Below are 26,443 nucleotides of genomic sequence, written 5' to 3' on the forward strand. Positions count from 1 at the left end.
TAGACCTTAAGCCATATTTACCTTTAAGAACACCCAGCCATCCTTCACACTTGGTAGCCACAGTTTATCTGTCTGATTTCTTGTATTATCACTTTACTAGCTCAACCAAACCTTCAGACCTACCAGAGCAGATTCAGCTCAGTAATGTACAATATAACTCGTTCCTAATCTGTCTTTAATCCTACAGAACAAAATGTGTGGTTATGCCACAAAGAGTCATTCTGTTGATAGGTTTTGGAAGGATAAAACCTAGAGCAATTTCTAGGGTGCACATGTACCCCAGTCTGTAAAATGAGAAAGCTACCTGCTCATATTAGTCTGAGCAGCATGGGGAAACTGATCAGTAGCATTTTATAAGAATGAGGGAGTGTTCCTGACACTTCACAAATCGTTTCGTGGAGGCTTTTTCCTGTGAATAGCCTTGAGTACATCCTCAACTCAGCCATGGCATTCAGCATTGCCAGGCACTGGTTCATCACATGCCCTGTAACTTCCAATAATTAATTTCCTTTCTACTGGAAGAGCATGCTACATCAATGAGCACCACTGACACAGTAAGGTGACAGTGAATGTCCTGGTTCTGCTGTTAGTGGTGCAATACAGGGCACCCCTATGAGGAGAATGAGCTGCCTCATAGGTTAAGATGACATGGAAGTAAAAATTCAGTATAGAACATCGCAAACTCATCTGTTCTTTTTGCTGTTTAGACCATGTTTTTTCTCCCGGCTTTCAGCAAGACCCTCAGGTTTTCTGAGCCTCAGATTTCCAGTCTGTAAAATCAGCCTCACAGGCTTTTGTCATGTCCTGCATAGGGGAGCATTAAAGATTGATTCATTCTTGTTTGAAAATTGCTGTGAAGATGAAAATCACTATATAAATTCTGTCTATTGTTACAGTGGCCTTCTGATTTCAAAAGCTGCTGGGGTTAAAATGGTAGGAAACTGATTTAAGCGGAAATCAAGATGTGCTGTGGTTGATGTGGGAGCCAGACAGAACATGATCACCAGCAGCGGCCTGGGGGAGAGCAGTGCTCTGAGAGATGATACGTAAAGCTCTTCAATGCCATTAAGACACACACAGAAAAATCTCATTACTGCCTCTTGCATTCCCTAGCCACAGTTTCTACAACTCTATTGGGCTCTGGCAGCAGCAAGAAACATGTTAATGAAACCAGGCTGTATCTGGTCCATCTGGGAAGGATATTGTGTCAGGTTGTATGATGAGATATGCAGACATCCTTTGGAGGTTACCAAGGGTGAAACAATAATGCTCATATTCACAATGAAACCCCTGCTTTTGCAAGCTGAGAGCAGGGCAGAGGTGGGGAGAGAAGCTCAAACTGTCTGAAAGATCCTAAAGAAAAAAGTGGATGTTTATGCTGCAAAGAGGCATTCTGTTGATAGGTTTCAGAAAGAATAACCTAAACCCTAGAGTAATTTTTGAGGTGCAGATGTCTGTAAAATGAGAAAGCAATCTGCTAATATTAGACTGTTGTCAGGATGTGCCCTGCAGCTTGCTGCTGTGAACAGGAAACTTGCTGTAGGAGAGAGCTGAGAAGATTTCACTCAGATTTTCTCTTTAATAACCACAATGGTGAAGTTAAGACAGTTAATAGCCCTGAAAATGTATCATTAGTTACTAAAGAGCACTGAATCCCTCAAGCTCAGGTACACTGGGCACTCAATGTGAATGATGAGCCCTGGTCTCAGTCTGGGCACTTCCTGGAGGGAGGGCGCTGCAGGGACAAGGCTGCAGCACTGCACTCTCCGTCCTTGCATGTACAAGGGCAGAAAGGTCATGCCAGGGCTGGTAGCTAAAATCCAGTGAAATACGGGGCAAGAACCACAGACATGCTCTAACTCAGTTTTACAGTGTTATTAGCATCCCTTCTCTGTGTTGTGACTGTTTGTTGGGGAAACCATTGATTAAATCCAGGTCCCTCTGCAAACAGTGTATGAGCATAGGAAAAAAAGCCATCTGAAGGACAAGAAGCTGCAAATGATGCAGCATGCTGTTCTATTTTGAGTCACATTTTGCGGTGAGTCCAGGCTGCCATGCCATGACACACGCGGGAGCAGCTTCTGTGATGGATGTGGCTCTTGTTACCTGTCAGCATTTGACTCCATTCTCCACAGCCATCCTTCCCCATCACACAGTGAGCAGACCAACAGTAATTAATGAAAACATAGTGCTTGCCATTTATTCATTATGAGTATGAAAAAACAAAGCCTCTCAACCCTGCTGCGAGGTAAGAGTGATGGCTTCCCCCTTTTTATGGCTGGATAAGTAAAAGCTTGTGGAGATCAAAGGCCTCTGTGAGTGGGCCAGGAGAGAGGCAGGAGCAGGGAGACCAGTCTTTCCTCTTGCTGCTACTCACCTACGTGGATTTCCCTGGCCCAGATGATCTCCCAGGAGTGAGCTGGCAGCTCTGGTCTATCTGCCTGCCACCAAACACAAGAGGCTTCCCCGAGGGATGGAATTGTGTAGTCTACCACCAGCAGCAAAGGGACCTCTCACTCGGATGGAGATAGCAGCACGGGTAGTTGAGAGGATGGTGCCCTAAAGAAGAGACAGTTTTAAGCAGCATTTCCAAGTGCTCCTGCATACACTTTGTTCAGGGCAGTCAGGGAACTGTTTCTGGTGTCCAGATAGACCACACAGCTTGGGTTCACACAGCTGCAGTGAGCAATCCCTCAGTGAGCAGGCCAAGTTTGGTACTGTCTGAAGGAAAGGGGGATGATCAGGGCCAAGATATTGGAGTGACTGCTCATAGCCAAGCTGTCCCATTTGATTGTTAGCTCCAATTTTTTGCCCAGATTTTGTAGCATATAAAATCTGACAGAAATTTACTACAGAAAAGCTGCCTTTGGGCGCTCCACCGTCCGTCATCAGCAGCGCACAGTCATTTAATGTTCCCTCTGGGCTTCCAGGGTAAGCATGGCCTTTATGTAATGTACCTACGCAAATGCACATATGTACAGGAGAGCTGGGGAACATTTCTGCTGAATGCAGTGTAGGAAATCAGCCTACCTAAATGCTGTGCTGGATTTCATTGCACTTGTGTTGCTGCACATCTGGCACAGCTGTGCCCTTCCTGGCAGACCAACTGAGCCTCTGCAGTCATTCCACAGAAAAGGCCCTCATGCATTCTGTAGCCTTCTCCTGCCCTGAGAGGCTTTGGATGATACAGTACTTACCAGTGTTTCACTTGCTACTGCTCTCTGATCCAACAAGATAAATGATCATAAAGTCTCACTTTGCCTTCCTCTGAGCACAGCCTCCTGCATGTATAGTGAAGACAAATATTCAGGCAAGGCACACATCTCAGAAAGACATCTAGGCAAGCATTCACACTTTTTAAAAAACTCCTTGCCTGATGATGTAATGACAATTGCCACAGAAAAGCCTATAAACAAAATAAACAAATGTAATACCATTGTGAATCAGGAAAAGAAAGCAATAGCAACGCCTGCTTTCTGCAATCCTGCAACTGCTTCAAAATCCAAAACAAACCAACCAAAATTGTTTTCCTAGTTATCTTTTCATCCTTTTCCCTAGGCCTTTTCCATAAGGTACTTAGTGGAAATGAAAGCAATAGTCTCATATGGATAAATCCATAGAATTGAAAAGAGACTGATCTCTTTTCTCTAGGTGCTCAAACGCTACATCAGTCTCTATGCTGTTTGAAAACCATGTGGGAAGGAGATCATTCTCTCTCAAATTCAATAGGCTTTTAGAATCACATTTATTCACTTGCATAGACTTTTTCCATATGGGATTTCAGGGCCTTTTATACAAGAAAGTGCCCCCTTTTCTCCTCTCTTTCCTTTGTGCTTGTTCTTTCACCAGCACAAAGCTGAAGCGAACAATGCTATATGCTCTGCTTTACATCCCGCAACGTCCAGCACACTGAAGAACAAAGAATAAATGCATGTTGGAGGGGATAAAGATAGAAAGTTCAGTACAACGGTTAGCTGGGGCTCCATAGAAAGTTCTGGTGCCAGTGGAGCAAGGTTTATTTTGAGAGCCAAAGAAAATGCATCCCAAAAACCATTCTGATGTGGGCTGGCTATAAATCTGGGCTGAGTCACCCTACCTCTCTGAGCTGCATTTTCTACAGCTGTAAAATGGGGTTTTGGCCCAGAAGCCTGGGTTATGGTTTTATAAGGCATTATAAAGAACTGCAAAACAGATAAACATTACTTCGCTGTTTTCACGTGGGAGGGCAGGAGCAAAGACAGAAGGGAAAGAAGCAAACATACCAAGTGGGAGTGTGGGGACATGAGTTGGGGCAATCTATTAATTTGGTTTCTATCTCATTCTGATAAACGTTGTTCAGCCAGGTAAGCTCTATGGAACCAGTGTCTGGGTGCTGCCCTGTCCCCAGCCACCTCCTCACTGTCTAACCCTGGTGCCTGGGCTGACTGTGACATTTGCGTCCTACTGAAGGTTGCTTTCCTTTGCCTTCAATCCAGATTGCAGACTGGGAAAACCTTTCTTTGCTCCAGAAACAGGGTTAGAGAAATTAATCTTCTTCCCCAGTGGGTTCTTACAGCGGGGCAACTGATTTTCTCTGAAGCCCAGATGTCTGTTTGGGGGCACTGGTACAAGGCATGAGGACACTGACAGGACCTGGGAGCACAGGGGGAAGGAGCAGGGCAGGACTATTGGAACCCCCAGCTATGCAGACCAAGTCATCTTCTGTACCCATCTCACCAAATCTTGGTGAAATCACACCCTTGCCTGCTGCTGTAATCACTGATTACATGCTATTTGCCTGTTGTATTAAAGCTGTTTGCTTAATTAATATCATTTTAAAGGGCGGGCTTGGCATGAGGGAGACAAGCTGTTTTGAACTCCAGTAAACACATTCAGCATGTGATCATCATGAGCAGCTCCTGCAGCCTTTCCACAGCAAGCAGGCAGCAAGCAACGTGAGCTAATGAACTGTATTTTAACCACCTGATGCTGGTCACAGCTTTCATCTATCAGGCTTATGGGCTGCGTGGAGGAGGGGAGGCAGAGAGCTTTGGCACACCTCGGTGCTACTGGAGCTGTTCGTCAGTCTGCTCTGCAGTCTACTGCGGAGTTTGCTTTATTAAAGCTCCCTGCACACATTCACTGGCACAGACATCGGGAGACGAGCAAACACTTAGCTGAGCGCAGAGTGCTCGCAGCTGCATTGCAGGGTTTGCTGGCAACAAAGCGATGGGGGTAGGTGAGCTCAGGTAGAGGTGCGGGTCCTCCTGCTGCTGCCTGCAGCTGCAAGCTCATCGTTTTTCTAATGCGGGTTTTGAAAAGAGCTAGGAGCAAAGGTGCCTGCTTAGGGCTTTCTTTCCAGCTCCTGAATGTGTGAATAGCCAGCGTTGCTTGTAACTAGTCTTGAGGGGTCTGTGCTGCCTGGTGTGGCTTTTATTCAGTTATTCTCTCAAACTAAAAATTGATTTCCTTTGAGGTTCTCAATGGGGTAAGCATAATTTCATTTATTGTTGTTATAAATCTACTTCACCTCTGTCAAGAGACCCTGTGTGAGGAGGATGGTGCTGTTGTGCTGTGGCAGTATTCAGAGTAAATTCAGCCCCTTTGGAGCAGCCTGCAGCCTGAGTATTAGAGGCTTCCTGCTTTCCTGTAGACAGCCTCATACAGAAGCTTCAGAAGCATGAAGTCACTTTCTCACAGTGAATTTTAGGTGACAAATTGAGTTTGTTTTTTTTTATCCTCCCAATAATCCTATTTGTAGGGTTATACTTTTTTTTTTTTTTTTTTTTTTTTGATGGGGGGGAGGGAGGGAAGAACAGAAATATTTGATTATCCAAATCGTTTATTGAGGCTCAGTACCAAATAGCTTCTCTGCTCTGTGCTGACTGTAATGCTGGAATTGTTGTTTCCAACAGCCAGTTTTTCTGGAAGAAAACTCATATTTGCTTAAGAATTTTTAGATGTCTTAGTCTACTGCTATAAATGGACAATGCGGAATTTTAATTATAACAACTTTATTATTTGTGAGTGGTTGATTCAGAATTTCTATATACCTGAGGAATATAGAGAGAAATATTTCAGCTACTTTTTTTTTTTTTTTTTAATGGAACAAGAGTAGCTCAGATTTCTTCCCCTGCTTGTTTTCTAGTGATACAATACTGCAGTCTCTGCCTTACTCAGCTTATGTCTAATTGCAGGGTATTTAGCAAAGGAATTCATGTGCAAGTTTTAGATTTGAAGTTAACCACCCATTATACTCTGCTTTGTTAGCAGATGTCAGCTGAACGGCAGTTAAAATCTAACCAGGAGAAATTCATGTTGAGGCCTAAATGAAGGTGGGTATGCATCAGTATGATTCAAGATCCTTGTAACTTGAGAGGGTTTCTTTCATCATAAGCCAGATGTTTCAGTAGTGTCACATACGTAGATGCTGCTTCCTGACAGTCCTCTGGGACCAGCCAGCCAGCAGGGTTAGGTGTTGTGGGAATTGAAAATCGGCATCTGTACTGCAGCTTAATTGCTGAGTGCATACACCATCTGATGGAAAAACATTACTTGCTTACAAAGAATGACTGATTACTATAGGTGCTGAAGTTCCCCCGACTCCAGCAGAGATCGATGGGAGCCTTGGTATCAGGTACTTCCAAAAAGAAATTCTCACTGTCAAGATGAATGTTGCAAAAGAAGGCAAAGATGATTTCATTTTTACTTCAACCTGCTACATCCCAATTTTCATAAAAATAAAATGAGAATGATATTTTACTACATTTCAAGGACTTTTAGGGGTTAACTCAAGGTAATATAGTCTTAGAAGTCCCTCAAGAAAGATGTTGGGAAGTGGCACAGTTGTTATGCTGTTAAATTGCTCAGAAATGGCCACTTTCTCATCATTCAAATCCTACTTTAATTCCCTTCCTCCAGTGACCCTTTCAGTGTTAATCCACTGCACAGAAGTGTTGCAGTTTTAATTAAAAAGGAAATCTCTATCTCACTAAGCTTAGTCTGCCATCTGATCATGCAGTATCGTTTATGAATAGTATTATCTGTCTAATTTACATCATAAAACCATTACTTAAGCAAGGCAGAACACATTGGTAGTGCTCAGTAAACAATTCTGCTCTAAGCAAAGACTTCAGTGTTTTAAGCAAAACTCAAGTGTATGAAGGGAGATGTGAGCACATCATATGCATTGCTGCGCATAGGGATGCAGAGAGCTTGGTGGGATACCTCATTAAAATGAATTTCTAAGTTGACTTTGGAGCAGCTTCTGAAAATATATGTTCCAGCTCAACCACAAGATATGGATTTGAGGCAGGATTTACTGGATTAAATTATTTGACTTCTGGAATAATGAAGGCTAGTGGTCCTTACTGACCTTTAAAATCTATGATCTTAGCTATTGGCAGTGGCTATTGTCTCAGGTCATTGGAACTCCATAAATTAAATAGTGTGGAGACCTATAAAGCCACAAACTGTCCTGAGGGCCTGCATGGGGCAAATGTTCCCACTGAATGGACTAATATCTCCAAAACCTGCCCCAGCAGTTAATGGGATCTGTACAAGCCTTGGACTGGGTCTCTGGTGCACATTTCTTCTTAGTAGTTCTTATGTTCAAGTCAAGAAACTATCATAGCTGTCCTAGGGCACTAACAGGGTGAAGAGATGGGAAAAATAAAAACCGCTGCTTAGATCCCAGCAACACTGGCACATCAAGGTAGCAAGTGTGATCAGAGAGTCACTCAGTGAGAACACAGCTCTAAGGGGAGCAAAACAACTTTTCTCACATTACTGATTACTGTCAGGTTTTTAAAACATTGTGGGAGGAAAGTAGTGGGGGAAGGAAGAGGAGAGAGAAACTGGATCTTGCGTTTCTTGTTAGAAGAACAAGAAGGCAGGCACAAGATCTGTGTTACACTGTAAGCTCGTTACCTCAGGGGAAGGTAAACCCCACCTGGAAGAAATTAAATGTTAATGCATCAAATTATGTTCAAAAGCACATGGAGCTCAAGGGACATCTTATGATACCTTCTGAAAACAAGATCTAGTTTAATTCATTTGCATATCCTGATACCTGATCCTGCAGATTAGCATCAGTGGGTTAATGCACTGCTACCATTAAGCTCCCTTGAGGTTATCAGAAAACTGTATACAACAAACTGTAGGCACTGAATTAAAGCATCTGGTCAGGGAAAAACAGATCAAACTACATCGTCTTAATTGTGACCTAGTTTGAAATGTAGCAGAGTGGCAGCAATCCACCGTAGGAAGAAAGAGTAAATTGATTTTGGTGAGGACCTCATCAATCTTTGATCGCTATGACCCAGAGATCATTAATCTCATTTAAAAGTTCATCCTCGTGGTAGAGGTAGCATCAGGCACGCTGAAAGTGTGTAAATCAGATATTCTTCCACAAATGTGAATAGGTTTAGCTGGCATCCCTGAGAGTTCCATTTCTAAATTGGGCAAACTCTTCACTGACTTGGGTTGAACTTCAGCCATTTACTCTATGTTGAATCCTGTCTTTTAGGCTTGTGGAAACTCTCCAGAAGGTATCTGTCCTGTTCCTGAGCCATGTTTATGATACTCGAGTTAGGGAAAGAAGAGCTGAATCAGTGGGCATGATAAATCACCACTTAATGTTGTGATCTTTGTGACAACAGGCATCTATGCTGTCTGAGCAATTTAGGTGAGGTGATGGCTAAAGAGGCTGAAAAACACAGCAGTACACAGCAAATCCCTGATTATCTGTGTTTCTGTGAGTTCTGAGGAATACAGGGAGAGTGTGTTATTTTGGAGGACAAAGAGCTAAGAAAAATCAGTTATTTATGTTCATCTTTACACTCTGATAGAACCCATCTTATCACTGAGTTTAAGGTTTTGTTGTATTTTTGATAAGCTTTTGTATAAAAAGGATAAGTTGTGAGGGGTACTTTTTGTTAAATTTTTTGATGGGGAACTTGCTTAATGTCCTCCAGACTATGTCTTGATGGTATGTATTCAGTTGCATGGCCAAATCACAGAGAGATGCAATCCTGCTGGATGTGATGAGCTTATTCAATGGCTCACCTCTGCTGGAGGGGGAGGTACTCTGACTTCTTGCCTTTCCAGCTGAGCACACCTGCCATTTACCCTATGTCAGCTCTGGCACTTGACAGATCCTACCTGGCATGAAAAGTGCAAGTCTGGGGACCTCTAAAGCCACCTTCTTGTAATTTAACCACTTGAGTTTTTCTAGAGAAATCTGTAATTAAAAAAACCTGAAAGTCTGTGAGGTGCAAGAAGGAATTCAGAACTGGGCTGAGGCCTAGGTCTGTGCTGCAGGAAGTGTTATAGGAGGCAGAGTTGAGAAGGTATGAGGCCAGCTTGATGTGCTGGGTTGGGCCTGCAGCAGTAATTTGACTTCAAATTAATCAAGACAAAGGCTGCACATGTAATGAGCTGTGATACCAACTGTCGTGCTGGTGCAGCTTGACATACATGCCTCTGTCACGTGTTATGTTAGTTTTGGATCTACGTGCCATAACAGTAAATTTTGTGCTGCATTGTCACTTGAGACTGGAACATCATGCTCAGTCTGCGAGGTCCAGCACCTTGACAAGCTTTGAGACAGGTGATATTCTCTAAGGCTACAAATGCATACATGAGCAGCCTTTTCCACCAGTGGCTTCCCATCCTTGTTTGCCTACAGCAATGCTCGGGCCCCAAGAGCACTTCCATGTAACAACTTATGTCACAGTTTGGTTGGCAGCTAAGACCCAAGAACGTAATTGAGGCAATGGTACTGCACAACAAACACCATCTGACCAGAACTGGTTCTAATGGGCTACTGTGTGTAGCCATCCATAGCCCTGGTTTGAGCTTGTTTTTCCTGCACCACAGTGGATAAGTTTCTTTGTGGTGGGGCTCTGACAGCATGTGTTGAGGAAGCAATGGCAGCAGAAGCAGGTGGTGTGTTCTTGCAACAAAGGCTTTTGTACACATTCATTGGTATTGGTCACCTTTTGAGGAAGAGGCCAGCATGGTTCTCTGCAGTGCCTGGGGCAAGTGCATGCTGACCCCAGTGCTGTGGAGGTGCAGGGACGCCCAGCCCCAGCTGCAGACAGCAGTGGAGACTGGCAAGATACCAGCTTTAATTCCAGAGCACTGCTGTGTGGTCATGGTTCACATGCTCCCAAGAGACTTGAGGCAAATTGTCCAAATCAGCCAGGGCACTGGGGGCTGCTCTGCAAGCAAGCTGCAAAAAGTGTAAACAGGCATTTTGTATCCTCTCTGGCAGGTTCTCAGTACATGAAGGTATGTTCAAATACTGTACACAGATCCAAGGTTTAATAGTGGTAGCAGGGACACGTACCAGATCATTGCTTCCTAGGCTATTGAGTTAAATGTGCAATGCCTAATGTTAATATTAACCTATATACTGAATGGTGTGGAAGGTACCTGTTTGTACTGAGTTCTCCCAACTGAAACACTTCAGCTGCATGGTTCTCGGCACAGAACTCATTATTCTGAAACTTGCTTTCCCAATTAGCTGGAAAGAGTCTGTTTGTTTTCATCCTTTGGATCACTTTTTAACTCCTGTAATAGCTTTACTTAGATAGATTGATGAATAGAGATTTCTTTAACAATGCCATGATTATTGGGTGAATATACTTCCTGAACAAACAAAACCTTTCATGTAACTGGGCATAAATTTATGGAGAGCCTTTATACATCCTACAAGCAACTCAGCAGGATTGTCCGCCAACTGTTACGACTTGCATCTGTCACATGAGGGTACTTCAAGGAGCCATGTACCTTAATAAACGTAAATACAAAATATGAACTTAGACCACAGTGAAAATCCAGAGAGTGCTTGCAGCATGGTCCCAAGGTCTCTGTCACACAGCTTCAGTTGCTGTTGGACTCAGCACAGCTACCCAGTGGCAACCCTATATATCATCAGATACAGCTGCTTGAACCCTTCCTGATAAAAGGGGAGATCCCAAGCTATTGCCAGCAAAGTGGACAGAAATTGCACAGCTCACAGCTCTTGCCTTCATAGGCAACCAGCATGGAGTTAAAGAGGTTCAGGTTTTGTTATATAGCTTATAACAAAAGGCTGAGAAGGTTGAGTCTGTTTCAATTAGAGAAAAGTTGGCTGAGGAAGAGAGGATAGCATATAGAAGTTTGGTACAGAGAGGAAGGCATAATCTGTTATTTACCTGTGCACAATGAACAAGACAAGTTGCTGGAACTGCAGTAGGACAGGTCATGGGAAAAAACCTTCTATCAGTAAGGAGGTGACGAAAACCAGGAGGGCATGGTGTTCACTCTAGTCCACCAAATGCCTGTTGGACATGTTGTAGGCAGGGGCAGGGCGCTGGTATAACATGAGCAGGCAGAGATGAACTCAATCTGAAGGGAGAAGAGTATCAGTGCCCCTGAGCAGCCCTAGATCATCACAAGCAACAGAGACTCACATCACTTTGCCTCCTCCATTAACAGGGTTGCATAAATGTCTGACACAGGTAAACTCACGTAAGTTTATTCTCTAACACAATCATAAAATTGCAGAGCTGAGGGAAGAATGTAGGTAATTTAATTCTTAGTTATCTCCTCTGCCCAGCAGACCACAAATACTGCTGTTCTCCTGACACGTGAAATAAAGCCAGACTAATAATGACTTTTCAACACAGAGGTGTTAGCAGCATCTGCTCCAAGTCCTAAGGGACTGTGGGAAACTTTTATTAAGAGATGTGGATTTTTCTGGGTGGCATTGATTTGGTGGGTTAGAAAAGTATTCTTAGTGTCCTCCACTGAATGCAACTTGTGAGCAATAAATGATCTTTGCACCATTTTTTTTTAACAGGTCACGTTTTCATGATGTCAAGCAGGCTGCTGTCTTTTCTGTAATAAAGCTCACCTAATCAAAACAAGTCAGAGCTTATCTGAGCCCCTAGCCAGAGATATCTCTGTGGTGGCTACAGAGTTGGTTTCCTAGCAACCTAAAAGGCATTAGATGGGGCTTTGTCGACATTTATCTGTTACACACAAAACCCCCCACTTGAATAATATTATGGGTGTGACATAAACCGACAAAAGCCAGGAAATTCAGAGCTGGGGCTGATTTTCTATCCTTACCACTCATCACAGGCTAAAAACAAAGGGTGCAGTCATGTGAGTGATGAATAGACCTAACCAATATTTATACTTCTTGGCTTTTGTCCCATACAAAATGCCAATTAAATGAGATGCGTGGTATTAATTTCCTAAGACAGGCTTCATGCTCACAGTTAGTAGAATGTTGACAGTACTGTCAGCTTTCTCATGATCTCTCTTCTTCCTCAGAGGGGGCAATATTTCAGGTCCATGCCTTCAAAGGCAAAGGTTGTGAGCAAGGCTACAATCACCTCCTTGGATGGTAAAGATAGATGCTCCATTACCATAAACTCAGGGTGGAGCTGGTGAGGACACACAGGTTAAACATCATCTTGCTCTCCAAATAACTCTGTAAATCATAGAATCGTTAAGATTGAAAAGACAATAAGATCATCTAGTCCAACCATCAACCCATGCCTGTGACCAGTCTAGACCATGTCACTCAGTGTGATGTCTATCCTCTTCTTGAAAACCTTTGGGGATGGTGACTCCATCACCTCCCAGGGCAGCAATATGAAGATGCCTTTTATAATTTTCAAGGAATTCTTGGTGCAACAACTTGGAATTGATCTTGTTTTCAAGAATTATGAAAACAAAATATAAGGAGAAAAAAGAATTAATTGTATTCATTTTTTTCCCAGACCAAAAATTTTCTCAGGACTGATAAATGGTCAGACATTTCAGCAATGTGTTTTATTTCTCCACCTGTAGCAAGAGGAGTGCTGAAAACCTCACTGCTTGTGAGGAACTTGTGTAGGAGACTGAAAGAGGAAGGGATGGAAGAACTACCGTTGCCAATTGCCACTTTAAATTCTTGAGGAAGAAGTCCTCTGGAAGTGAATGTGTGCCATTCACCTCTATCAGATTCTAAAGACAACCCACAGTACTTAACAGAAAATATATACATATTTTGCTGCAGATTGCTATAAACTGTCTTGAAAGTCTAGAAAATAGATGTTAATTTTCATAACCCTAATTATCAGATGGGATAAATTAACTTATTCTAGCTGACTTGTAGCGCTCTTGGAGTGTGTACCAACTGAGACGCTAAATATATCGCTTTTTGTATGTGTATTTGCAGGGCTTTATTGTTTCACCTCTGTTTCACACAGAAATGAGGGCCCTTTTTTACATTTGCTTGAAGGCATGGTATGAAGGTTTTATCTCTATGTAGATTTTTTTTTTGGCCTGGTTGTGAAACCTCTAAGGTGGTTTGCAGAGAAAACTAGTGAAACCTAGCGATAGCTGCTGTTGTAAGGGAAAATCCTCTGAATTGCTGTCAGTGGATAAGCCACCAGGCATTCATCCCATCCATTCTTCACTGTAATCTTCATTACCATAAGAGCTGGTGTTCTTTCTCCTCACTCACGGATGCCATACTGTCTCAACTCCAATGGGCTCTTGAAATAAAGGCACTTATGCAGGCCTCTCTGCTGATGATAGACAGGGTTTCTTTAGCAAGCATAACATGCATATATATGCTACATACATCATAATGGTGAGGAATTACCATGCACAAACCTTTGAAAGAATCAGAATGAGGTTCTTGCACTTTCTACCAACATCATCTTTACTGTCCATCCATTTTTTCACCATTTAGCCTCTCTACTGGCCTAGCTCCTATTATGTGCATGGGGACAAGACAATGGGAGCCTACTGTGAACCTGTGAATGTACACATTGTTCCATGGGCTCCCTATAGAAATCCCTGTGTTCACATGACCCGTTTTCCGAAGTTTGCTTTTGAAGGGGGAGGGTAAGGGGAGAAGGACCTTGTCTTACAGCTGTACACAGATTAGTGGTATGTTCACACTCATAGGTCGAGGTAGATAAAATAGCCATATTTTTCCCCAACATGCTTATTTGTAATGCATGCATGAATTAACTTAAGAAGCTTAAAATATTTAGCAATTGCTGAGATATATTGGAGAGCATGGGCAGGAGGGACAAAACTAGCAGAGATAATTGAATATACTTAGCCATCATAGCAGCTTTACATAGATGTATCGTGTTCTCTACAGATAACACAGCTGGGAAAATATGGTTAGAGCTCTCAAATATCTTGGAATTTCTGTTATAATGTAGTTACCAACTATTGTGAGTATTAAAATAACAGTTTTTAGCTCATTCAAAATACATTCCTCTTCTTTAACACACATGATAAAATGTAAAATAGTGAGCATTTGTATTTGCCTTTTTTTAGGACTCAGCAGGAAGGATCTTTCTGAGGGTTTCTTTTGGATCTGAAGTCTGCCTTGGGATAGCACAGGCTGCCAAAGGGACATGGATTAGTAGACAGAAGACACGGATGCCCCAGATTTGACAGCTCAAACAGGTAAATGAGAACAAGAAGATGAGTTGCTGTAACACCTGTAAAACTGGTAAAGTTCTTCAGCACTGGAGAAAATCCTACTAGATCAAATAGTAAGATTCCAAACTAATTCAAACTGAACCTAAGTCTGTTCCGTTGTCTTTTTTCTGACTAGCACGAGGATCTCAAACTCAGTCTGCAGCAACTCATCCACACCTGCAGATACCTAATTAACAACTTAATTAGAGCAGCAGTGGGAAAACTGCTGTTTGTTTTCCCTTTCTCACAGGTGCTTCATGCTGCTCTTGGAAGGACCCTGGTTCAGCACAAAGTGCTCGAGCCTCTGTGGTGATGCACAGTAGGTTGAAGGTGAAGGAAAAAAAAAGCTCTTTGCTGGAGCTTTTCCTCTCCTCTGAGGTAAGTGACCTTGTCACCACCACCAACCTCTGCCCCGGTTGCACCACCTGTACCACAGCCAATTATCTGAGCTGAAACTGGGGACTAATGCCTGGCTGTTTAATTTGGAAGAGCAATAGGAAGGTCACTGGGAAAGGTAATGCAGTCCCAATGATTGAACATGTGGATGAGGGCACCACAAAAATATAATCTACTTTGCTGAGGATGTGATAAACCAGGTTTATATATGTGGTTGGCAAGCAGTACTTCTGGGCCTTACTTCATCAGATAATCCAGATAGCAGAGCAACTGTGTATCTCTCTGGTCCCTTAATATGACATTAAATCTAAGGATTAGGTTATTTTCACATTTGTAGGGTTTTCTAAAACAGAATTAGAAGTAACTCCTATGTATTTCCTAGCTGTCTTCCTCTTTATGTGTGTGTGTGAGGGGAGTTGTTTCTATGAAATAATACTTATTTCTGCAATCAGGCAAAGATAATCTAAGGGAAAGATTTCTCATATTCCAAAAGACAAAACCTTAGCAGAAAAATCTGAATGCAGACATTTGACTGCAGGGCCATCCATGTTTCCCCCGACATGCTCTTTTGTCATTCAGAATAAGAAGCCCAGAAATCCCAGATGGCGGTGGTGTTTGCGGACAGTCAAAGGGCAGCGTCACTGCATGTATGCATGTAGCTGAGGTGTCCCCCAGGCGAGGCTCACTGCATGCATGAAGGCCTGGGTGGGCTGTGGGTGTGCAGTGACTCTGCCACGTGGGCCTGCCCAGCGCAGCCACCACATCACGCACCAGGAAGTCTGGGCCTCTTTGCAGGAGTCCCGCCCAATGCTGGCGAGCCCTTTTCTGACAGAGATACGGCCCCAGGCCAGGCAATTTGTGAGGCAGAAGGAAGGAAGTGGTTGTGTTTTCCATGTATGATTGACATGATCCAGAGGAAACTTCTGCACATGGAGGCTGCAGATTCATTGTGCTGCCAGTCTGTGGCCTCAGGCAGGCCCTATCACACAGCTCCTGGGATTTGGGTCCTGCGTCAAAGCTGCCACGCGGTTTGTACAGTTTAGCTGCTAGGCAGAGGGACATTCTTTGGCTGAAGAACATCCTGTCTGGATGTATTTTTGTCATCAGGTGTGAAGTGATTCAGTGCTGAATTCTCAAAGGTACTCTGGGAATTCCACATCCTTCTTGAAAACAAAGGACCCTTGGAGAAATATCACTTGTGCTGAGATCATTTAAAATCATTCAAAGAATGCCTCATCTAAGGGTTTCTCCCTATATTTCTTCCTATTACTCTTCTGAGGTCCGTTCCATTTGTTTACCTCTTGCATTTTACAAAATATGACCTGGAGGGACTTGTAGACTCTGTGTCAATAACACACATAAACATATGCCTGAGTGCACACGTAAGTGGTTAGGCATTTCTTGTGCTTAACAACAGAGGCATTCGTCTGATGTAAGGAAGCCACTAGCCCAGGCACTGCCATTGCCTGGTCCATCAACGTAGTCTCCGCTTCTCTACCTGCTACTGTGTGCTCAAAGCACTAACCAGGGAAAGTTTTTAATTAAGTAAGAACTTCTCTGGGGAAAGTAAAGGTCCCAAGAGCACATTTGGGCAGGGGTCAGCTGTGTGAAGCTCTAGGACTGTCAGAAACTTTTGGGCTCTGCTTTCATCCCAGATGACAGTTGTGCCCTCTTTTTCTGCCTTCCCCATTTGATCTCTCATATCTCTTCACTGTCTTTCTCAATGGAATCTGAGGACAAGTCAGGTTAAGTTTTTTCTAACCCAGAAAGGGAAAGCACGAATGCCTGTGAGATCAACTCCAGAACAGTATGTGCAGGTCAGTTCACACCACGCTCCAGCAGGAAGAAATGCAGAGGCCGTTTGGGGAGAGCAGACAAAGTACCTGACAAGAAGAAATTAGAAGTATGACTTTTTATCCAGCATTGTGAAAGCATAAGAATGTATTCTTGTTTCTTTTTAGATATGGATTCACAACTGACTTGCACTGGTCAGTGTCCAAGCTGTCAGCACTGGGTTTTTTCACCTTTTTCTTTCCGTGTTGCATATTCCTGACACCTACCTTGTCCCAGTGGTTGAATAACTGTGGGACCAGGGAGGGATCTTTTCTGGCTGATTTTCAGCAGGTTGAGTTTTCTCAACTGGCTGGCTGTCAGGTCAGCTGTAGCATGAGCATTAGTGATAGCATTTCTCATCAGCAGCCCTGGTGCCAGTACAGAGGAGGCAGCGTCACCCCATTGACATGGGCAGAGAGGCAGGATGTGTCCATGCTACTATGTGCAGAGAGTTGAGGGAATACCTGTTTGATGGCAGTTCATACACAGAACCAGCTAAGATGAGCATGAAACCAGAACTGAGAGGTTAACATCGTTGAGGGAGAAGAAGTATTTAAGCTACAGTACAAAGCTGGCACAAGAACAGATGGACATATGGCTGTGAATAAAATTAGGCTGGAAATTAAAAGGCTTCTAGCCACAAGAAAAGTGGGCTTTCAAAATAACTTTCCAATGGGAGTAGGGGGGTTCAGAAAAAGTAAAAAACTGTGAGATTGAGCTTAGGAGAGACATGAGACAGTTGCCATGATAGTGAGAAACCTGGGATGAAGACCTAGGAGACATATTTCCACTCTACCCCCAGTATTTGCTTTCATTTTCATCTTCTCTTTCATGATTCTTTCCTTTTCTCTCTCTTTTTTTTTTTCTTTTTCCCTGTTCCTTTTTGTTACAAAAGCCATGGCTTTTCCCCTCATTGTCTTGCCACTGACATGCTTGTGCCCTAGCTAACTGTTCACTGCAATATACCTGACTTCTGCTCAGGAAAACTAATGCAATAATCAACTGAGAAGAGTGTTGTGAAGTTAAATTCACTGAGATAAGGAGGTGCCATGAGATGTCCAAATGCCTGTGTAATGCCCTGGTATTACTGCCAGCTGGGGGAACCCACCAGTTCTGGAGGCTGGTCTTCCCATGCTCAGCAGGGCCAAGCTGAGGTAGTGTAGCACAGTGGCAGGCTTCCTCTGCAGTTCATGTAGTGTTCTCAGTGTTCAACTCAAACATGAACATGAAATTCAGCTTTCAGAGAACAGGTTATTTTAAGAAATTGCTAATACAAGGAGAGGCTATATGTCAGGAGGTGTAATTTTTTTCTGCACTAGCAGCTTCATTTGCACTGGTGCCCACTTGCAGTGATTATATATTGTTGCCTGCGAAAGAATTGCTTCAGATTCTCAATAAGATGCTCTATAAAAAGAAAGTGTATCTTGCAAGTAGTTCATCGGTTAACAAGAAAACAAGTAATTTAGATGCTAGACAGTCCAAGTAATTTTTTTCTTCTGTTGCAGTGTAGCAGCAGATGTTTAGGTCACTGGCGTATCCCAGAAATATTGCCACATCTCCAGTAACTGGCATTAGTGCCTTCATTTCACAAAAAGAAAACTATTGCTTTTCGCAGGTTGGCCTATACTACCACAACAGCCTCAGCCATATAACAGCTAGTTGCCATGATTGTGCTCTCCCTCCCCCCTGCTGTTGCACCCTGTCTCTTCCCTCAAGTCATTTCAGTGCTGTCAGCCCTGGTGCCCTGCTATTTCAGCATGCTGAGCTGGCACAAAACTAGTCACATTTTATTCTGCCAGGCCAAAGGGGAGCATGTCCAAAGTCACAGGAGCTGGACAGAGAGCTGCCAAGATGGAGGAACCAGCAGTTAACTGGGTTCAGGCTGCTGAGGAGAAAAAAGCATCCATGTGCTGCTCACAGGTTGTGTGGAAGAGATTTAAGGAGTCCTGTGGCTTACATCAGCTTCAGGGTGATTCTTCTGCAGTTTTCCTTAATTGTCACAGTGATAAATTTTAACTCCTTTTGGTAAAACCTAGCCATCAGACATGACATGTCAAACTCAACAAGATCAAGTGCCAGATCTTGCACTTTGGCCACAACAACCCCAGGCAGTGCTACAGGCTTGGGGCAGAGTGACTGGATGTCTGGAAGACTGTGTGGAAGAAATGGACCTGGGGGTGTTGGTTGATGCTTGGCTAAATGTGAGCCAGCAGTGTTTGCAGATGGCCGAGAAGGCTTGTATAAGAAGTAGTGTTACCAACAGGAGCAGGGAGGTGATCCTCCCTCTGTACTCAGCTCTGGCGAGGCTGCACCTTGAGTACTGTCTTCAGTTTTGGGCCCCTCACTAGAAGAAAGACATTGAGGCCCTGGAGTGTGTCCAGAGAAGGACTAAAAAGCTAGTGAGGGGTCTGGAGCATGAGTCTTATGGGGAGTCCTGAGATAACTGGAACTGTTTAGTCTGGAGAAAAGGAGACTCAAGGGAGAGCTTATAGCTCTCTACAGCTGCCTGAAAGGAGGTTGTGGTGAGGTGGGTGTTGTCCTCTTCTTCCAGCTAACTAGCGATGGGACTAGAGGGATCGGCCTGAAATTGCCTCAGGGGAAGTTCAGGTTGGGTGTTAGAAAAACTTTTTCCTCCAGAAGAGCAGTGAGGCATTGAAATGGGCTGCCCAGGGAGGTGGTTGAGTCACCATCCCTGGAAGTGTTCAAGAAATGTTAAGATGTACTAAGGGACATGGTTTAGTGGGGAAATATTGGTGGTAGGTGAACGATTGGACTAGATGATCTTGGAGGTCTTTTCTAACCTTGGTGATTCTATGATTCTGCAAATTAAAATATCTATTTCATCTACAGGAAACCCAGGGTCTTTCTTTTTTTCCCTGTAGTTTTCAGCTTCAGCAGTCAGCACTGCAGCATGAGATGTATGCTGCTGTCCCTGCCCATCCCAGTGCAGCACACTCCCTGCAGAACGTAACAATGTGATATCCCTACATTGGTACTCCCTCACCATCAGGAGCCAGGTGAAAGGGCTGCCAGTAAGAAGTGCAATGCAAGCAGGGGAATACGATAAGATGTTCTTAGGGCACCATGGTTCTTCAGCTCTGAATGGCTAGTGAGTATTCAGAGCCCTTACAGTTTGCTTTTCCTTTTATTTTCCCCTTTGGAATGTTTTGGAATAGGTTTATTCTAAGCAAGATCATATTATTTACAGCAAATGCACGCACAATCTTGTTTGTCCAATTATTATAGAAACAAACAACATCTAAGCCATTTTCACATCCTGTATCTGCCTTTTTCTGTGCTCATAGAGCTTCTTCCTCTGTAGGGCTACTCCTACAACATTGCCCATTGCTATTAGGGCAGGTTTTTCTATCTTCCCTCCACTAGCAACACTGAATCTATGCTGGTTTGGACCATAGGATCCCTATGCTCATCCTCATGCCTCATTTCGTTGAATGGCTGTTACCACTGTTGTCAGGTATTTTGCTCTACAAAGCGTCTCAACTGAGCCTGAAGGAAATGTTCTTAGTGCTTTAATCAAACCTGTATTTTGGGTAAGATACATTAATGCCTTCTGCTATTAGTTCTTTTGTAGCAGTGGTAAATTATGTGTACTAGATCTTAGAGAAATGCCTATTGATCTCAACTTTTATATATTTCTTATAAAAACCTGAGCCTATAAATAATGCTTTCTGGGATCTCCTTGATTATAATAATCCAAAGGAGTCATTACAACCTGCGGGATGTATCCATACACATAAAAAAAAATAATAATGGTGCCAAAATTTCCTCTATAGTTGGAAAGATCATGTAATATAAGAGGAAGAAATTGTCCATCATGGTGGAAATCATCTGCTTAAAATGAATCATGATTGAACAAACTGCCTGAGGAGTAGAAGGAGCTCAAAAATTCAGCACAGCCCTCGTTCTGAGTGATATTGTCTACTGATCTGCTCAGAAATGTGCACATTTATATTGCTTACATGTGGAAGGGCATGTCAGCTGAAGAGAAAAATTAGCTGGTACTCTCAGGTTAGATTTGATGAATACCTGCCCAGAAGCTAACCTAATATCTGTGTGCTAGACACCCTGATATGATGCCCAGGCCACGGAACAGTCTGTAATAGTTTGAGTTTTTTGTTAAAGGCTGCATTTACTGAGGTGGATTAAATAATATGAGACAGAAGAGTGTGGGGAACAATTCAGCAAATGTTCACAACTCAGCGAGCTGATCTGGGTGCAGCTATAGGTGTGCTTGTCTGCAGTTCTCACTGCTGCTGTGTCCTGCCGTGACATTGACAGCCATTCTGACTCTACTGGCTTCTGTTCTTCTGCTAGGGTCTTTTCTCCAGCCATGGTCAGTGCTGCCTCTGATTGTCCCAACCACTGTGTTGTTTGCACAGCATCATGACATAACGCCTTTATGGACATCAGCTTTAAGCTTCCTGTAGGAAGCTGCTGCTTCAGTTTGAATCACATGGGGTTCAAAGGAACTGTAGATCGATAGATGGCTTCCTGTTTTCTCCTGCCAACTTCTCCTTGGGTTGTTTCACAAATACATTTTCATTAGAAAGACCTGCGTTGGAGATTGCCCTCCCACTCTTTCCTGTTTGCACGATTCTGTTTGGGTGTGCAGGGGAGAATAGTTTTTCCTTCTCTGCGTTCCCAGTATCAGATGTTTATAGATGCAGAGGGGCTAACTCCATCTAATTTTGCAATGTCTTCGAAGGTAGGGTTAAAACAGTTTATGAGGGCTCAAAAACGCTGGCATTGGTTCCTTGCTTGATACAAATAAGTTGAATAATTCAGTTCTTTTCTGTTTATGTCAAGTGTCTCTTTCAAATGGGAAAAGTGGCATTTTAGTGCAAAGTATCATGGCAGATCTGGGCTGACTGCTGCAGCAGTGGCATCATCAGTGGCTTTGAGCTAACTAGCAAGGCAGAAGATTTGCAGAGACGCAGCTGTGGCATGGGCTCCTTTGCATGCCTTGCCAGTGGGGTTGTGGGCATCCTGGAGAGCAGTGTAGCCATGAGCCTCCTGCTCAGAGGCATGAACCCATAAAGCAGTCTGAGTCGTCTGTATAGTCTGAGTTATGCTTACACAGGAGAGTAGTGCATTGAGGAGGTAGGAGCTGCTATAGTAAACTGATGACCAAAACCCAGTCTGCCCAGTGTTTTGCCTGGCCAGGATCCCACCAGGTATTTAAGAAGGATGAAGCAAGAAGCAGCAGCATAGAAGGTAAATGGTGGTAATTTGCCACTAAGAAAATCTCCTTCCTAATGCTCCATGGTGAATAATACGTGCACCATAATTTATATTCACTTGAAAATTGTTTTATTTTGTGCTTATTTCATATATCTAACACATTAAAATACCTCGTCTCCTTTTGAATCTTCTACTCTTCACTTGGCTAACAGGCTGTGACAATGACTTTCACTGTCTAATTGCTCAGTGGGTGAAAAAATATTGTTTGTAAAGCTTTGAATTATCAAACTTTCCATTTAATAAATATCTTCTGAAACTCTGATGAGAATGCCTTACATTTTCTATGGCTCTTTCAAGATTTTATATCAGTTCATGAGGTCTCTGGAAGAATATCTGCATGTTGTAAGAATTTCCCAGCATTATATTTTCTTCTGGAGCCTCATTGAAATGGAATGGTAAAATAAATAAATAAAAAAAAAAAATAAAATTTGTATTTGTATCCCAAGCAAGCTAATGCTTTCTCAAAATAGAAAAAAAAGAAAAGCTTTTTCACTTTAAATTTAAACTTCTCCTGTGGTGTAGCTTTTTTTTTCCTTTTCCAGCCAACCAGATTATAGGCATATACAAATGCATAAAAAAAATTACTCTTTGTTTTTGATGAGGATGATGCTGTATTTTGGCAACTAACTACACTGAAGATTCAAGTGATGAAAACAACTAATTTTGACTGATTAATGTAGTTCTAGAGTCCTGAATTATGAAATATTTCAGAGAAAGGAAGTGTTTTTTAACAGAAAGTTACCGGATTGATCTTCCATCTTGCCCTAACTGCAGACTTTTTAGTGCTTTATTTAGTCTCCAGATCAACTGTATGCCCACGTACTATATAGCATTGAATCAGTTCCTTAAAGAGAAGACACATTTTCAGAGTTGGAGCCAAGTCAATGTGACTAGTAGTGTGTGAATACACACAGCATTAGAATTTCATCTGGATTTACTTTTTACACACTCTTCTCCCTTTGAGGTCTGTAGCCTGTTCCCCCACATAGGTTTGATATTTTTGGCCACTGCTTGGAAAACAGCTACTGACTGCAGATGGGCTACAGCAGATCCAAGGTTTGGATTCAAGGACCTCAATGTGTTTGCCTACTGAAGACAAAAGAGCAGGAATGACTTTGTTCAACACTGGCTATAAATACATTTTATTCTCTGCCCGTAGTCACCAAGTTCCTTCAGAAGCCACAGAACCAGGAATTTCTGATGTGAAAAGCTTTGGTCTCTTCTGTGACAATAGTGGGAAGAAATAGGAAGATTTGACAATTGCAGGGGAGTTTCAGGTACAGGCTATCACATCACTTCAAACTTAAACAAGTTTTTTTTTTTTTCTGCAGCAGTGGCTGACTTTCGATGTCCTTGAAGTCTGGTATTATGCATTCTGGCAAGCTAGTAGAGAAATGAGCCAGATGCATCAATTTAGTCATATAGGGAGGTTTCTAGTAAACTTCTGCACAACAGGGTAGTGTCAATGTACTTAGTAAAGCCACATGCTTTTTAAAAATAGTGCTATTGATTTTGTTTGTGTGTGTATCAAATGTTAGCACATTCATTAAAACAGCAGCCTTCCAAATACTGCTGCAGAACAACCAGCAGGCCCAGAGTCGATATCCATCTGAATATTGGCTTGCTTTCAAAGGGCAACTTAAAATTAGGGCATTGACTTTTCACGCTGTAGAGGAAAGATCTTAGAGGGAGCATTTATCAGATAGAATTTAGGCAATATTTATCAAATACAGCTAAGTTGAGATCGTGTTTGACGAGGCAAAAAAGTGTGTGTACAGCCATGTATGACAATAGCAAAACAACACGATGGGACTTTATTCATATACATTAATGCCTAGCTTAAGAGTCTAGTATAGATACATGAGAATAAAGAGGAAGACATTTACCTAAATAAACTTTCTACCTTAAACTCTTGTATGGGCACACTGAAGCACTCCTCTTTAGGAAAATAATGTCTTAAAGTGATTAAATTAATTCTGTGTCTATGTCTTTGTCCTTATAATGTCATTTTTGTACAGTGCTGTGAGGGAAGCAACACGCTGGGACAAAGGTAACCACTGACGGCTGTAGGTTTATGGCAACAAAATGTATTCTATTGTGTCTGTTGAAAAAGATCTAAAGTCACGTAGTAAAAATGTATTTTTTCCTCTCTCCTTCTAAGAATGATAGACGAGGAAAGAAGAGTGGAGGTCATTCTATTTCTCATAGATATAAATGATTTTATGACTTACTTGCTTTTTCTTTTTCTCTCTGGCGTCAGTTCATGCTGCCCTTCAGACTTTCCCAGCCCCTGAGAAATCTGTCAGAGTTCTCCAGAATGGTTCAATTCACCTCTCTATTCTTAACAGAAACTCATGAGGATGATTTATTTCTCCAGAGAAAAAAATGATCCCATTGTCAGGGCATTGCTTGTTCCCTCCACTACGCTGATTAGGTTTATCCAATATCTGCAGATTTTGTTTGGTAGTTTGGTTTGTTTTGTTTCAGGAGAGCTTCTTTTAACCTAGATAGTGACCCCAATCCATTTCACCATATTGCTCTCCATGTGATGGTATGGGATGGGGAAAAAGGATGTGATTTCTGCTTATGCTGCAGTTGCAGCCATGAAAAATGACCATGGGGACAAAAGCAAACAACACCTCTTGATGCACAGTTTTCCTCTCTTACTTGGAGAAGGACTAAGAACTTCAAAGCTCCTAACTTGAGCACCTTAAGTGAAGGGTACTGTTGAGGTACCTGGGGTACCATCATGCCCACAGTTGCTTCCGGCTGGCCTGGAGTTCTTGTATCCAGCTGGGACTGCCACTGCAGATATTGAATGTGGTGAAATCTTCATGAACTCCAGCGTTTGTCTGATCCTGCTACCAAGCCGCATGGTGAAGACATTGAACTGCATTCTTCCTCCTTTTGGTACCTTGCTTATTTTCTCTTTTGTAATGCAGAGAAGCGCTCTGAGATGATGTTGTAGTTGTTTGCAGTGCCTGTTCATTTCTAACCTGCTTGCCAGTGACTTGTTTGGTGAGGTTTGGATTTTGCAAAGCCTTCTTTATTGACAGCTGAAAAGAGCTTTTGTGATGTTGTTGTGTTGATACTGGAAAAGTGCAAAAGATGGATGGCAAGCAGTTAGAGAAAACAGATGTTTCAAGGAAATAGTATGTTTCCAGTGAAAACAAAAGGTGGAAAAGATCTGTCCCAGTGTATTTAACTGCCCTCACAGTCGGTACTGGAAGCATTTTTCCTGTGTACATCTCATTTTGTATCAAGTTGAAGTGTTCCTAATGATGAGGCTTTCCTTATTTTACTTTGATTTTCTCTCATGCTGAGTGCATTATTACTATAAATGGGTATTACTCTTTGTCTGAAGATGCCAAAGATCTTCACTTTATTTCCTCCTCCAAAAAGAGAAAGTATGGTTTGGGGCAGTTAGCCTGTGCAAAGCGTAGTTTTAGCAGCTTTATTGTTTCTTACAGATTATGATCTGTCTGAAATCTCTCCAAATTCCTGAACAACCTCCTGCTGTTAACACCACTACCAAAGTTGGGCCCTAGAGTCTACTGGGTCACCCAGGTATCCTTATTGCTATGATATATTGCATTTATCTTGTCTCCTTCTTTGATGGATGCTGAGCAATAACAGTAAATCTTTCTCTCCTTACATGCGGAATTGGTTTTCAGCTGGAATTGAGTGCCTACAGAGTAAATCCAAGGTAAACTGGAATGAGGAGACAGAGTACAGAGGAACAAATTTGGGGCTTTTGAGTCTTTTTTGTTATTGTACCACCAGAAAGCGCTATTTTAACTAGTAAAATGAATTCTTGACATCTTTTCCATTCAAACCACTAGTTCAGAGGGTGGTTTGAATGAATTTCTTGGGGCAGTAATTTAAAGGGGGCAGCAGATTCAGGATGACTTTTAAGCATCAGTTTGAGGAACTTGACCTTTGTTGCAGAAAAGTTGACTTTCTGAAATGTGAAGTGTCCAAAATCTGGACATATCTTAGTCTGATTTTGTGAAATTAAACCAACATTCTTTTCCATGTTTATGAAATACTCTGGGCCAAGGCTGTCAGGGATGGTCCAAGTACTAAATTAGACTTGTTTTTAGGTAACTCCTTCTCCCTCTAGTTTTGAGCACCATGTAGCTATCAGTGACCCAGCTGGAGTCTGCTCTGTGTATTGCAGGATGGGATTTAACAAACATAGAGTGTAGGCACTATTCAGAAATAAGCCAGTTTTCCAAGCTCAGATGACTTATAAAAAGTTAGCTTTTTTTGTCCTTTTATTTGTTCTTCCTTTCCAAACAGACTGATGCTTTTGGAACCCGAGAAACAAAAACTACAGCACTCATTAATCCCATGGAAATTTCCTTTGGACAGTGCCTTTCTCTAAGTGACACACGATCTCCAAAAGCTTCTTCCATGTCCAGAAGGAAAATGTTCTTAGATGACCATATAGATAACAAGATTTTTTTTTCAAAAACATTTGCAA

The 26,443-nt window shown here is 42.5% G+C and overlaps 1 long non-coding RNA gene across 2 annotated transcripts; it reads left to right on the plus strand.

Annotated features, from left to right (window-relative positions):
• The first annotated feature begins 4,949 nt into the window (after window positions 1-4,949).
• LOC149917896 (uncharacterized) lies at window positions 4,950-14,793 on the plus strand. Of its 2 annotated transcripts, none has more exons than XR_016467329.1 (4): window positions 4,950-5,214; window positions 6,250-6,314; window positions 14,320-14,451; window positions 14,717-14,793. It is a non-coding gene; the product is annotated as an uncharacterized LOC149917896 (long non-coding RNA). The 2 variants fall into 2 exon arrangements; XR_016467328.1 differs by having other exon boundaries at window positions 6,253-6,314.
• Window positions 14,794-26,443: the final 11,650 nt, after the last annotated feature.

Source organism: Phasianus colchicus, chromosome 5 (genome assembly GCF_987193195.1).
Source record: "Phasianus colchicus chromosome 5, bPhaCol1.hap1.1, whole genome shotgun sequence".
In the NCBI taxonomy this organism is placed as follows: domain Eukaryota; kingdom Metazoa; phylum Chordata; class Aves; order Galliformes; family Phasianidae; genus Phasianus; species Phasianus colchicus.